General features: G+C 39.6%; 1 long non-coding RNA gene across 1 annotated transcript; it reads right to left on the bottom strand.

Annotated features, from left to right (window-relative positions):
• Nucleotides 1-6,601: 6,601 nt before the first annotated feature.
• LOC119149302 lies at nucleotides 6,602-12,025 on the bottom strand. The gene is made up of 2 exons (XR_005104645.1): nucleotides 8,139-12,025; nucleotides 6,602-7,046 (listed from the first exon to the last, which is right to left on the bottom strand). It is a non-coding gene; the product is annotated as an uncharacterized LOC119149302 (long non-coding RNA).
• Nucleotides 12,026-12,085: the final 60 nt, after the last annotated feature.

Raw genomic sequence — 12,085 nt, 5'->3', positions numbered from 1 at the left:
ATATTACAACAGCACCTGGAAAGAATGGCAATATCAGCTACACACCTTCCTTCACTCTTCTGACAGGCTCAGTCAGGGGCACATGCCAGTACTACAATTAATCCCTTGGACTACACCATTGATTCAGCATTTTCAGCAAGTATCACCGAACCAAACCTGTAAAATACACACTGACTTCAAAGCCAGTTTTGCCAAAGACACTGTCAATGCCAGTTCCTCCTGGTAAAATAGAGGGGCAACGTATAAAAAGAATCACAAGGCTTCTCCAGGTTATGTCTGTAGCTTCTGACTATGATTTTTTTCTATTTCTTGAAAAACTGCCTAGTAAATCAAGGGTATTTTGACCAGGGAGGACTAACTGTGAATACAGTGTCCTCATCAGGACTATCATCATAGAATTACCGGAGTGCTTTTTAACCTTCCTCCTTATATCAACTTACATTGTAGCTGGGGTCATCACTGCTAACATATGATTTATGTGGTCACCCTGTTTTTTAAAATTTCAGATTGTTCTTTCAGAATTGCCCTTTGTATATTGGGCTGTAGTAATGCCAGAAAAAAAGTCCATCCTGAAATATGTCTCATAATAATTCTGGTATCATGTTTGTAAAGGCAGTTTTCCAGAAGATTATTAGAAAAAGCATAGTCCCTTTTTTCTGATAGCTACCTTTAACTGAAATCACAACACAGGCCTCAAACAAATCTTTCATCTGGCACGTTCATGGCAGGGTGATGGGAATCTGTTGCAGCAAATCCATCTCACCACTTTTTCACATACCATTCAAACTGATCGGATAAAAAGCAAACTCCATGTCCATCCATGGCCTAAAGAGCTGAGAAAATCAGACTGGAGACCGGAGTGAGGGAAGGAAGTATTCACAAAGGCTATGTTTAACCTTCAAAGACCAGACTTGCTAGGCTACTTTAATTGTTGATAGAAGGAGATAAGCTCTACTGGGGGAAAAAGTCAAGAACGCCTAGATTGTGGCTTATACTCCGAATCATCTTCTAAAACAGCTTCTGTCTCTCGTGCATATTGTATGTTTCCCTGTTTTCCTCTGGCATTTAAACTTCTCTTTCATATGACACATGTTCTGCCGTTCAGGACTTTGGGGAAGGACGGAGAGTTCACATTCATCCACTCTCTCTCCCGTGAATGGTTGTGCCAAACAGCTCTGTGGTAGCTGTTGGTCACAACACAGAGAGGGTGTTAAAAGCATTCCTTACTTTCATATAGCCGGTGCGGCCTTCCCTCATTGTACAGGCATGTCAGAGGTGATCACGTGAGCCCTCAATCTAAGAGATGATGTCCAGGATTCCTTTTGAAATCATTTGTATGTGGGTTTCCACAGCTTTATTAATAGCTATCGGTACAGGGGACATTCAGTCATTTTCCTCACTTCCTGAGGAGCTCCCTAATCTGCAGCCTTGTACTTTGCACCTGTATCACAACACTTCTCCTGCAAAGGCCTGGCGGTATGCCAAGGGTGAAACTGCAGAAGGTGGATCCAGGTCCCTTTCTTTATACAGGTAGAATGCCATTTTTTACCTTGGAATATAAAAGACCTTTCAAGATGAACATGGGGTTAAAGGCTATATTATACAAACTCTTTTTCACAACTTTAACCTTTCTCTCACATTTAGGACAGAAACAGAACAATGTACGCTGGAAGGACTTACAGAGGTTATCTGGTTCAACCTCCAGCTCAAGGACCAACTCCAGATCAGGTTGCTCAAGACCTTATCCAGTTGAGATCTGACAAGAAACCAAAGTATCTTGAAATAAATCATGCCCCAGGCTCCAGAGATAGCCAAGAAGAATTGAGACATGGAATATGAAGTATACTGGAATAGTGAAATGTCTAGATAACAAGACTTATGAGGAGTGGCTGAGGGAACTGGGGTTGTTTAGCCTGAAGGAGACTCAGGGGGGACCTTATCACTTATCTGTAACTACCTGAAAGGAGACTGTAGGCAGGTGGAGGTCGTTCTCTTCTCCCAGGTAACAAGCAACTGGACAAGAGGAAATGGCCTCAAGATATGCCAGGGGAGGTTTAGATAGGATATTAGGAAAAATTTCTTCACTGAAAGAGTGGTCAAGCATTGGAACAGGCTGCCCAAGGAAGTGGTAGAATCATCACCCCTGGAGGTATTTAAAAACGTGTAGATGCAGGGCTTAGTGACATGGTTTAGTGGTGGACTTGGCAGTCCTGGCTCTAACGGTTGGAACTGATGATCTCAAAGGTCTTTTCTAAGCTAAATGATTCTGTGACTCCATGATTCTATAGTAGTTTTCTGTTGAGTTTTACACAGGATCTAGGATTGGTTAGACTGCACCCTTGCTTTTCCACTCCCTCTATCTCTTTTCGTACCTGAAATCACAGAAAGCAAAACTTGTTCCTGCCTAGTATTTTCTTTTCTGGTCTGTCTGATGCCCTTTCATGATAAAACTATGAGTACTTCAGAGTGCCTGGACATTTCAAATGCAAGTTTTATATTGCTGCTCTATTTTCAAGGCTCGATTAAAACTATTTTAATAGCCACTTGGTTACATTTTTGCCTCAAAGTGTAATTGTTTGAAACAAGCTACAACTCATGTCTTCTCAGTTGCCTGGAGCGCCTGCTGACCGTGCCGGAGCAGGCTCCGAGAGCGGCAGCAGCCAGCAGAGGGAGCCCCCGCTTTTAGCTTGGTCCTCTCTTCTGGCCAGTGAGCGAAGGCAGGAAGGCAACACCACGCGTACAGCTTCCACGCAGATAAACTCAAGCGTTGATGAGAGACGGTAGCCAAGTTACTTTTTAATTCAAGCATACGCATTTATCTCTTGGATGTGCGTGCGTTTGGCAAAACAACAAATAAAATCTATACCTTCCAGTAATAAGCAGTAAAAATCCATCCTTGGTGTGAATATACAAATGCACGGGAATCCATTCAACTTCTTGACAGATCAACTTGTAGATACGCTTGGAATCTTTTAATTAACCCTTGGCCTCATATGCCTCTTTGTATGTCACTGCTTTTTCAAAAGTCAAAATGTCTTCACCTACTGCTTCATCTTCAGTTCAATCACAGCTTTAGACTCCAACCTTGCAAACAAGTATACGCGCTTTGTCCATATGAAGAGTCCCAAAGAAGCTGCGCAATGTACAGGAAATAAATTTATTATATATCTGTCACTCTTCCAAAGAGTAGTTTGCCCTTTTAATGTCTTATTGAAATTTAATTGTTTGGGTTGTTCTGGGTTGTTGTGTTTTTTTCTTAACAGCTCTGTTATAACTCATGTTAATAACTCTTGTGAAAACATTAATAAAAGGTACCATATTTTTCATGCGTTATGGATATGTTTTTACAGAAATGTCTGTAAACAGTTGCAATTCATCTGAATACAATTCTAAACTTGTTAGGTTTTACTCTGGTGAGGTACTGAGATAGAAATAAAAAGAATAACTTTGTATGCCAAACGCAATGGAACCAACAAAAAAGCCTCTATTATTTGGACAGACCGCAATAAATAAAAGCTGTACTTGAGAAACATCTATGTACCTGTTAATAAGTTTTCTTTGCATCTATCAACCCACAGCAATTGTAAGAGATGAAGCTTAGTCTTACCAGATTACTCTGAACTTCTACACCTCAAAATAATTTAATGGTAAAAGTCACTTAATGTTGAAATTAATGTTGTCTCTCAGATACATATTCTTAAGAAATATAAAGTATGAGCTCTTACTGTATGGAGGAAGGTTCTCTTAAAAATCGCAGCATAAAAAACTTTGCTGATATACTGCTGGACAACTGTAAAAGTGGAGGAAATTCTAAATGTTAAAGCTCCAAAGTAAAATATACCATAAATAATCTTTGATCACCACTGCAAATCTGAATTTAGGATTTCAAAATAGCTTACTTAGTCTAACTTTTCAAACCATTTTTAAGTTGTTCTCAATTTGTAATTAAGTTGTGCAAAGTTAGAACAGCAAAAACTACTAGTGTCTCAAAATTAGCAGTTACAGTTTGAATATGTAAATAAATAGGAATACCACATTCTGAAGATTTCTGGGCACAAATGAGCATTACTAAAGAGTAGTATCTGATTTGACTGAAATTCACCTGTGAATAATATACTCCTGCCCTAAAAAAAGTTGAATACAATGCTACTGTATACACACATACATATACATATCATAATGCATTACCTGACAAATCCTAAAACACTGTATGGAAGGGGCAGATTTTGCTCTCTGTTACAAATGGGTCAAGCTGCAAGCTGTTGAGAGGACAGAATTCTAAAGCAGAATAAGAGGACAGCTGAATTCTGCATCGCCACCCACGAGCAACGCAGCATCCCTTATGAGTTGTCTTCTCTCCCCAAATCATTGCAATTCTATTAAGCTCCCATGTTCAAAGAAATACTCTGTAAAATCATCAGACCAACAGACCTGACACATTTAACTTCTTTCCATAATAATGTTTTCTAAAATTCTGCATTAATCATTATTATTCTTAATATTAAGGGCATTAAGTGTGTATTTGTTCCACAGATGAAGTTGTGTTCCCTGAAAAGGAAAACCTATAATGGCAATTAAAGTGAAAAAAGTAAAAATACACTGGTTTTGACTTGGTTCTTTTAAATCCACTCCAAATGGTCAAACTCAGAAGTAATTATTTTTCAACACAATGTATTGCTTTCTCCTTTTGTCATTTTCTTTCATTTGTATTTTTTAAATTCCATCTGTTTTTACCATAGAAATATTTAAGAGAAAAATTAAACTTGACCAAATGCTGCTTTCTATACTACTGCTGCTTCGGACCCATTCCAAGTGGCATTAGACTAAAATGATTAGCACTGATTTACTTTCAATCTTCTGTTTTACCTGTCTCATGGGCTCATATATTGAGCCAAATGCAGACCAAAAAATGTTCGTAAACAGAATATACTAAGCCTGGCCTTTTCATATTAGTCCTTGTTTGCCAGAGTTTCCTCTTTCCTGCATATAACTTCTCAAGGCTGTGCTGTACTGTAGCAGCAACTCTAATCATAATCAATGCAAGGATACTTTTGCACAGCAACCTTGATTTAACTATCCACAAATACATAAAATAATTAACATGGGTGCTTTGAATCACTTTCTAGATGAGTCTATTACTCTTAATCAGCTTCAGAGAGATGCCTGAGAGATTAAATTTGGGTGGTATGAACACTCTCCCCTCATCTCCTACTGTCTCCATTAACTACTAAACAAAAGTTGCCAAACCCTCAGAGGCCTGAGTTATTAACAGAAATAGATATATTGGCTTCCATGACCAGGTCTATGAACTATGAATTTGAACTTCAGACGCACTTTAAAAAGAAATTCCTGCAGCAACCATGCATTTGGAAATTTCAAGGTTAATGACAGCAGCTGGAGGGATATTCAAACCATCCAGGATGGGCAACTCTATTAGCCTTATAAGAATCTTCAAGGTTCCCTGTGTGATCTCCATGGGCAGAGATAAGAATACTCACAGCTTGAAGCCAGAGGCCAGCAAGTGCCTTCCGCAGGTACCTCTGTCTTCAGTGATGGAAGATGAAGCTACAAGATGCAACACCCTGCTCTCCGCTTTTGTAAAGATGTTACGTGTCATGGGTCTATGCTGACACTCTGTTAAGGCGAGGTTTATAAATATAAAACTATTTCAAATAAGTTGCTTGCCTCAAAGGCAAACAAATCCTAAAATAAACGTTCCTGCCTTCAAGCCAGCTAACCAGCCTTGCCAAGGAACAGAAGAGCAATGCAATGCATGTTACAAATATGTTAATGTTCTGTAAGTCCCCAGTTCTGACATTCAGCCCACAAATGTATCTCTGTATCTTTCAGAAACGTTTAGTGCAAATATATAGCAACTCACAGAGTATTAACACTATGAGGGGCAGTGTTTGTAGAAGAAAGGGCATATAAACTTCAGAGTTGTGTATTTCAGCTGGCTTAGTTTATTGCAGGTACCAAGGCTTCTTGCCTTTTCTCCTGCAAATTTTTTGTGTGCCACCTTCCCTCCTCTTCGCTGTAAAAAAAACTCCCTGTCATTCCCCTGCTCAAAACCTCCTATTTGTGTCCCTGTTCTCTTTGTTCAAATACAAGGGCTCCTCCAACTCAGCTGCTCTCATCCTCCTATAAACGTCTGTGCTGCAGTCATTCTTCCTTTGCTCCATGCTCCCCTGCATAAGGCTGCATAAGCTCCTTGGCAGCTGTAAGCGCACAGTTTCACTTTTCATCCCTGCTGGTTGCTCTGTCCAAATTCTTGAACAGTTCCCTTCTTCCACCTACAGCAGGGGCCCTGCGTGATTGCCAGCCACGCAGAAGAAACAGCATGTCTTGTACACCCATATAAGCATTCTACATGACCTGTGCCACTGGCAGGCTCTGGCAGAGGCTTTGTGCATGTGTTGAAGGTCACAAACCTGTATTTTGCTCCTTCCCTCCCTTTGTGTCATTTTGCATTACTGCAGAAGGGACTGTATCAACTCAAGAGAGTCAACAGAGGTGGGTAACATGTCCTGCCAGTTTATCACCATGGTACAAAGTGAGGATGAAGCACATGAGTCACAAAAACGTAAGACACTTCAGCATCTATTCTGGTTAAGTATGTACTAAAAAGCTTTATTGATTAATTTTGCCCGAGGAAATATGCAAATAGTTTTCAGAAACTTGTAGAAAAATGGAGTCCGATAAGGTATTTCCTGCTTGATTTTTCCGAAGTCCTAGTCAGGAACAGGAAAAGCACTGCTATCAAGATGATAGAGATGTTTGAAATCTTTTGGTCTTACTAACGGAAGATTCTTGACTTCCCTCTCTGCAAAGAAATCTGCTCTGTCTGTGCTTACACCTCAGAGGCCAAATACACAGACAGAAATAAAAATACAGACCCCTCCCCCCTTCTAGAGAGGAATTTACAGGAAAACAAGGTATTACACCATATTTAAAGCCTTTTGACAATTTGTTACAATTCTGTGCTTCTTAGATACATTTATTTTGCATGGCAGCTCATCCCAAAGTGACTGAAACTATTACAACCACTACAAAAAAAGAAAAAAAAATCCATTATTGTGACCTCCTTCAGACAACTACAAAACAATGCAATCACTCACTATACAGTATCATGTAAATACACTTCAAAAACCACAGGAACCCCAGGGTGTTTGCCACACAGACACAGTGAGAGAAGGAAGGATGAAAGGATTGGACAGAATTTCTACACAAACTGCTAAATTAAGAAATTATTCTATGCTTGCACGTGGTATGTATCAACTCTTGTCTTTTACCCAGAGAAGAATGCAGATCACCACAGCACATAGAGGACACAGAAACAGATCATGTGCCTCCACGCGCACACATATTCAAAGGTTTTATGTTTTACAAGTGTTAAGGAAAAAAAACCCACCTGCAGCCCTCTATGAACTGGAGTTCACTTCCTCACAGATGTGGAGGTATTGACTTTCCACAGGACTCCTGAACTTTGTTGCATTAAATGAACAATATTTTGGAGACCTTCTTCAAAGTCCCACTGACAAGCGCCACAGAATGTAGCACTGTCTGGACTTATCACTGTGCTATAATGCACAATAATGCATTTTTAAATGTTCAGCTCTGACACGTGCTATATATGGAAGAAGTAGCTATTGATTGCTTTTGTGAGGTGAGAGAGTCCCAAGAATACGCAATTCAGGAAACAGTGAAAGGGTTCATCCAACACAACATATCCTTCCAAAATTCACATCCTTCTTTCAGTCCTTCTGAGAAACAATTGAGCTCACTTGCCATTTGGGTTCAAACCTACTACGTGGCTTTCTGTGCATGTAAAATCAGGACAAATCAGTTCAGAGACCTGTTGCAATGATTTATTGATCAGCAGAAGGCACAGTTAAGACTACAATATAAATACCCGACTAGAGGAATGCTACAGGTGATTTGACCTGCCTTGCTGCCACACTCCCATGTGGTACAGTTCTTAAGAAACTGTATCGTAGCTGTACAAGTAAGAAAAACTTTGAATGTGCAGTTAGATACAGCTTGAGAAAAAAGACTGATGAGCCAAAATGAGAGCTCTTGTCTGTTTTCAAATATTAGTCTTTCTGATAAAAAGTATTATTCATCATCTAATGCCTTACCGTTCTTCATGTACCTTTAGACCTAGCTTACGCGTTCTCTTCTTTCTTCTTTTGGCTTTACGTGAGACCTACAAGGATAAGGCAACAAACCAGTAAATGTTAAAGAGTTAAAAAGCATCATTTAAAGTATTGTTTAAAGTGCCCAATTCTTATGTTGGTGAAATACCCATTTAATGCTTTTGCAGCCTGGCTGTAATTCCCTGTCACATTCACCTCAACTCAAAATAATAGAAGGTTCTCTTCACATAGTTTATTTCCACATCTTCACTTTAACACATGGATTTTATTTCCTAAACAGGGAATTGCTGTAATGCTCAGCTTTCATTCCCTCCAAACAAACATTCAGTAAATCTGCATCCTACGTATTTACATTTTTTCCTTGTTTCTTCTCCCGAATGCCTAGCTATTAAAACGTGCCTGGGCAATCCTGACTTTTCCACTAATGTTGCAAGCTTTCCTATCAGATATTTTCAGACTAAAAATAATGTTCATACCAGCATTTGCTTCAAAATTACATGGATAAGTCAACTGTCACTGTATGAATTGTGATAGTAATAAGGTTCTTCTATTTTTGTCCCTTCTTCCCATCAGCAACTTGACTACTGAATAATATTTCAGGTGAACCCAAGTAAATCTTACCTGTCAAATGTTTCATCTTGGTCACAATCGGCATACCAACTACAGAACTGTTGAGGGAAGAGTGCAGCTAGGTGGCACTGTGCCAAACAAAAGAACCAATATAAAAAGACAATTTCTAAAGATGCATGATATGGCGTGCATGAAAACCTGAACAAAAACAAGTTGATGACACATAATCCATAATATTATTGCGACTGACAAGCTGTAGCCATGTGGTAAATTGAGCAAGGGTAATTAAAACTCCTGTATTTCTTTCTGGTTCTAGAAGTGACTCTACCCTAATCATCCTACATTTCAGGTACCAGCATTTATCACTATGTAAAACAGAAATGGTGCTTGCCTTGCTCTGAAGAACATTGCATGGCTTAATACAGTGATGTACATACACATTAGGTTAAGATCCTCAGTGAAACATGATAGACACATGAAGCAAATGAATGTCAACATATATTGATAGGTAAATATGGAATCAAATGAACACAGTATATAAATACCCTTCTGCTGTATGTATAATAACCCTATATAGTGATAAATCTTAAAAGATGTGCACCATGCTGTAGGGCTAACCAGAATGAAAGGACAAATCAAGTGTCATGCAAAAAGGAAAGGATCCTTCTGCACAGATCAGTGGGCAGCTGCAGTACCACTCTACAGTAGCACAGCCTAAAGGCTACTCTTTCAATATATGACTTCAACACATCCAATGAAGAATTTCTTCTCCCAATGGGCAGAAAAAGAAATTCCACCCTGCACAAGAGCTTTATTTTCTCTGCAGCCTAACCGCATGGTTGTAGTGCCTTCTAGGAACTTACCCTTCATCCATAGCCAGAAAAGGGAAAAACAAGCTACAGTCAACTGTAAACTACCTTGTCCTTTGTTGCTATGCTTTTTACTTCAGTGCTGTATTGGACTTGCCTTAATATTTAAGCTGGTGCAGGATCTGTTAATGTTTCTGCTTCAAACTCCATTTCGGCTGGGACAACCGACCAATTCAGCATAAATTTCCATTGTTAAATCCTGTAGCCACACTCTTTTTTAAAATCAGTTCATCCAGTTTAAGCTTACAAAACAGACATAGCAGTGAATATTTTGGATACCTGATTTTCTTTTTACAGTCCATTATTTTAAAATCAGATTTCACATAACGTCTAAAATCTGTCATGCCGTAAGTAATGAACTAAAAGATGCATGTTAAATATATATCTGCTGTGCATTCTTGACATGAATTGGTACGCTTTTGTGTGCTAACAATATATAATGCAACATATCATTTTGTTTTTTCATACACAACATTCCATAAAGATATCTTTTATACTGATAAAATTTAAGCTGGAGGGTTGTCACAGTATATTTCACATTCAGAAGACAGGGTTTTTTGCCTGAGTATCCAGAAGTCAGGAAGAGATTAGAGAGCTCTCTGCTGAGATCCCTAAGGGGTTTGTTTGCTACCTTGACAAAAGCTGAAGACCACGGATGGCTGTACCATGGATGTCACTTCAAGCGACCAGGACATTATGCTGAGCTGTCAGAACCTGCAGGAAATCTTACAGTTACAGTAGCCTTTTGGAACAGTAACAGCACCTCCTAGAGATGTTACCAAACTGACAAATGTTTTTCCTTTTCTCTTTATGCAGAACCAGAGATCTATGAGAAACATGAAATGGAAATAATTGTACAGCCTAATTTAAATGTACAAAGATAGGAATTATCCATATCCATTCCTACCAAATCCTTTTAATCCTCAAGCTACTCTTCTTTCACAAAATCTTTAAGTAAAATGGAAGTACATTACACATTTCAAAGAAAGTTGCTAGCTGAACAAATGCACTTATGCAAAATAAACATTCAAAGGAGGATTTTTACAGTTAAACCCTCACTACTAATTAATCTATGTCTAACTTCAGATAACTTGCACAAGCTGATAAATTCTCAACACAAAATGAACAAACAGTATACACTTTGCTTTCTAGAACAAACAAATTAACGTGTGCAATAGTCCCAGGTTATATAAATACTGTTTCAATACAGTTATGAAAAATATTTGCTTATTTGTTAACTACAACTATTCTGACTTTTGGCAGCACACAATAAGGACTCCATCTTGCAGTACAGATGCCCAACAGAAACTATTTCACCCTAAAAGAAAGTGAAGTATTCACAATTTATCAAACCATTAGCATGTACGTATTCAGCACAGAATGAAACTTCTTAAAAACCATGAAATTCAGTGACAAAAGTATTGCTGTTTTGCAGTGATACTAGACACGAGTAAGTAACAGTCAAAGTTTTTCGGGAACAGATCTCCTTGACAGGTATCACGGTACATAATGAAAACTCCACTTCCTGCAGAATTTTTCTCCTCAGGCATTTCTTCTGGACAATCTATGCTTTCAACCATTGTTTTTATTAGCTTAGGATAAGGCGATGCTTGGGGAAAAGCTTCCCAGCAGCCCCACAGGCCTAGATATACAAAACATTCTGGCCTGTCTAACCAGCCAGACAGCAGATTCCTTTTTTATTATTTTAAATAAAGCACTTGAGCTCCAGTACAAGATCCTTCTGCAGCTCAGATTACATCAAATGATGGTCCAGAGGTGGGAATAGGGATTATAAACTGGGTAGAATATAAAAGCATGCATTTTGTCAGCCTTTTCATTAGGCTCTCATTTCAAACTTAATTGTAAATTCAAAGAGAGTGTAGCAGAAAACCTTTAACTAATGCTCTCCAATGCATACCGAGTAGCCTGACCAACAATTTAGTCACCAGTCTAAACAGGAATTGGGGCTGGGAGCGGGTTATTAAACCAGCAGCTACTCTCAAGTCTGGAGCTTGCGGTCCACTTTGTTCACACTGAAAACTGGAGGGAAACAAAAAGGTTTTAAGAAATCGGCGTCCTCACCTTTCCCTCATCATTGGCTTTGGCATACTCGGCCACAGAAGAGCAATGCGAAGGCCAGTTTTTGCATGATAAGGAGCGGAAACCTCTGACAAGACGTGGGGCGCTGGGCGAGGGACAGCTCAAGAGCTTTCAACACCAGGCGTGCTGCAAAGGCAGTTTCCCTTGGCAGCCGGGCTCCTTCCCCTCAGCAAGCCTGCGATTTAACCAAGTGGGATCCAGGGAAGCGAGTGGATCCCCATCTCCAAATGGTTCACTCTGCAGCCGGGCAGCTGCTAGCTGACGGGCGGGTTTCCTGGCGGGAATTAAGGCCTGGGTTAGAGCTCCCTTCCCGCCCGAAGGTGCACCCAAGCCTCTGCCCCAGCACCCCAGAGACACTCCGCTAACCCCACCGGCTCAGCACCGTCCCCC

Source organism: Falco rusticolus, chromosome 5 (genome assembly GCF_015220075.1).
Source record: "Falco rusticolus isolate bFalRus1 chromosome 5, bFalRus1.pri, whole genome shotgun sequence".
In the NCBI taxonomy this organism is placed as follows: Eukaryota; Metazoa; Chordata; class Aves; order Falconiformes; family Falconidae; genus Falco; species Falco rusticolus.
The sequence above is the reverse complement of the archived record's forward strand: the minus strand, read 5'-3'. Positions and strand labels throughout refer to the sequence as shown.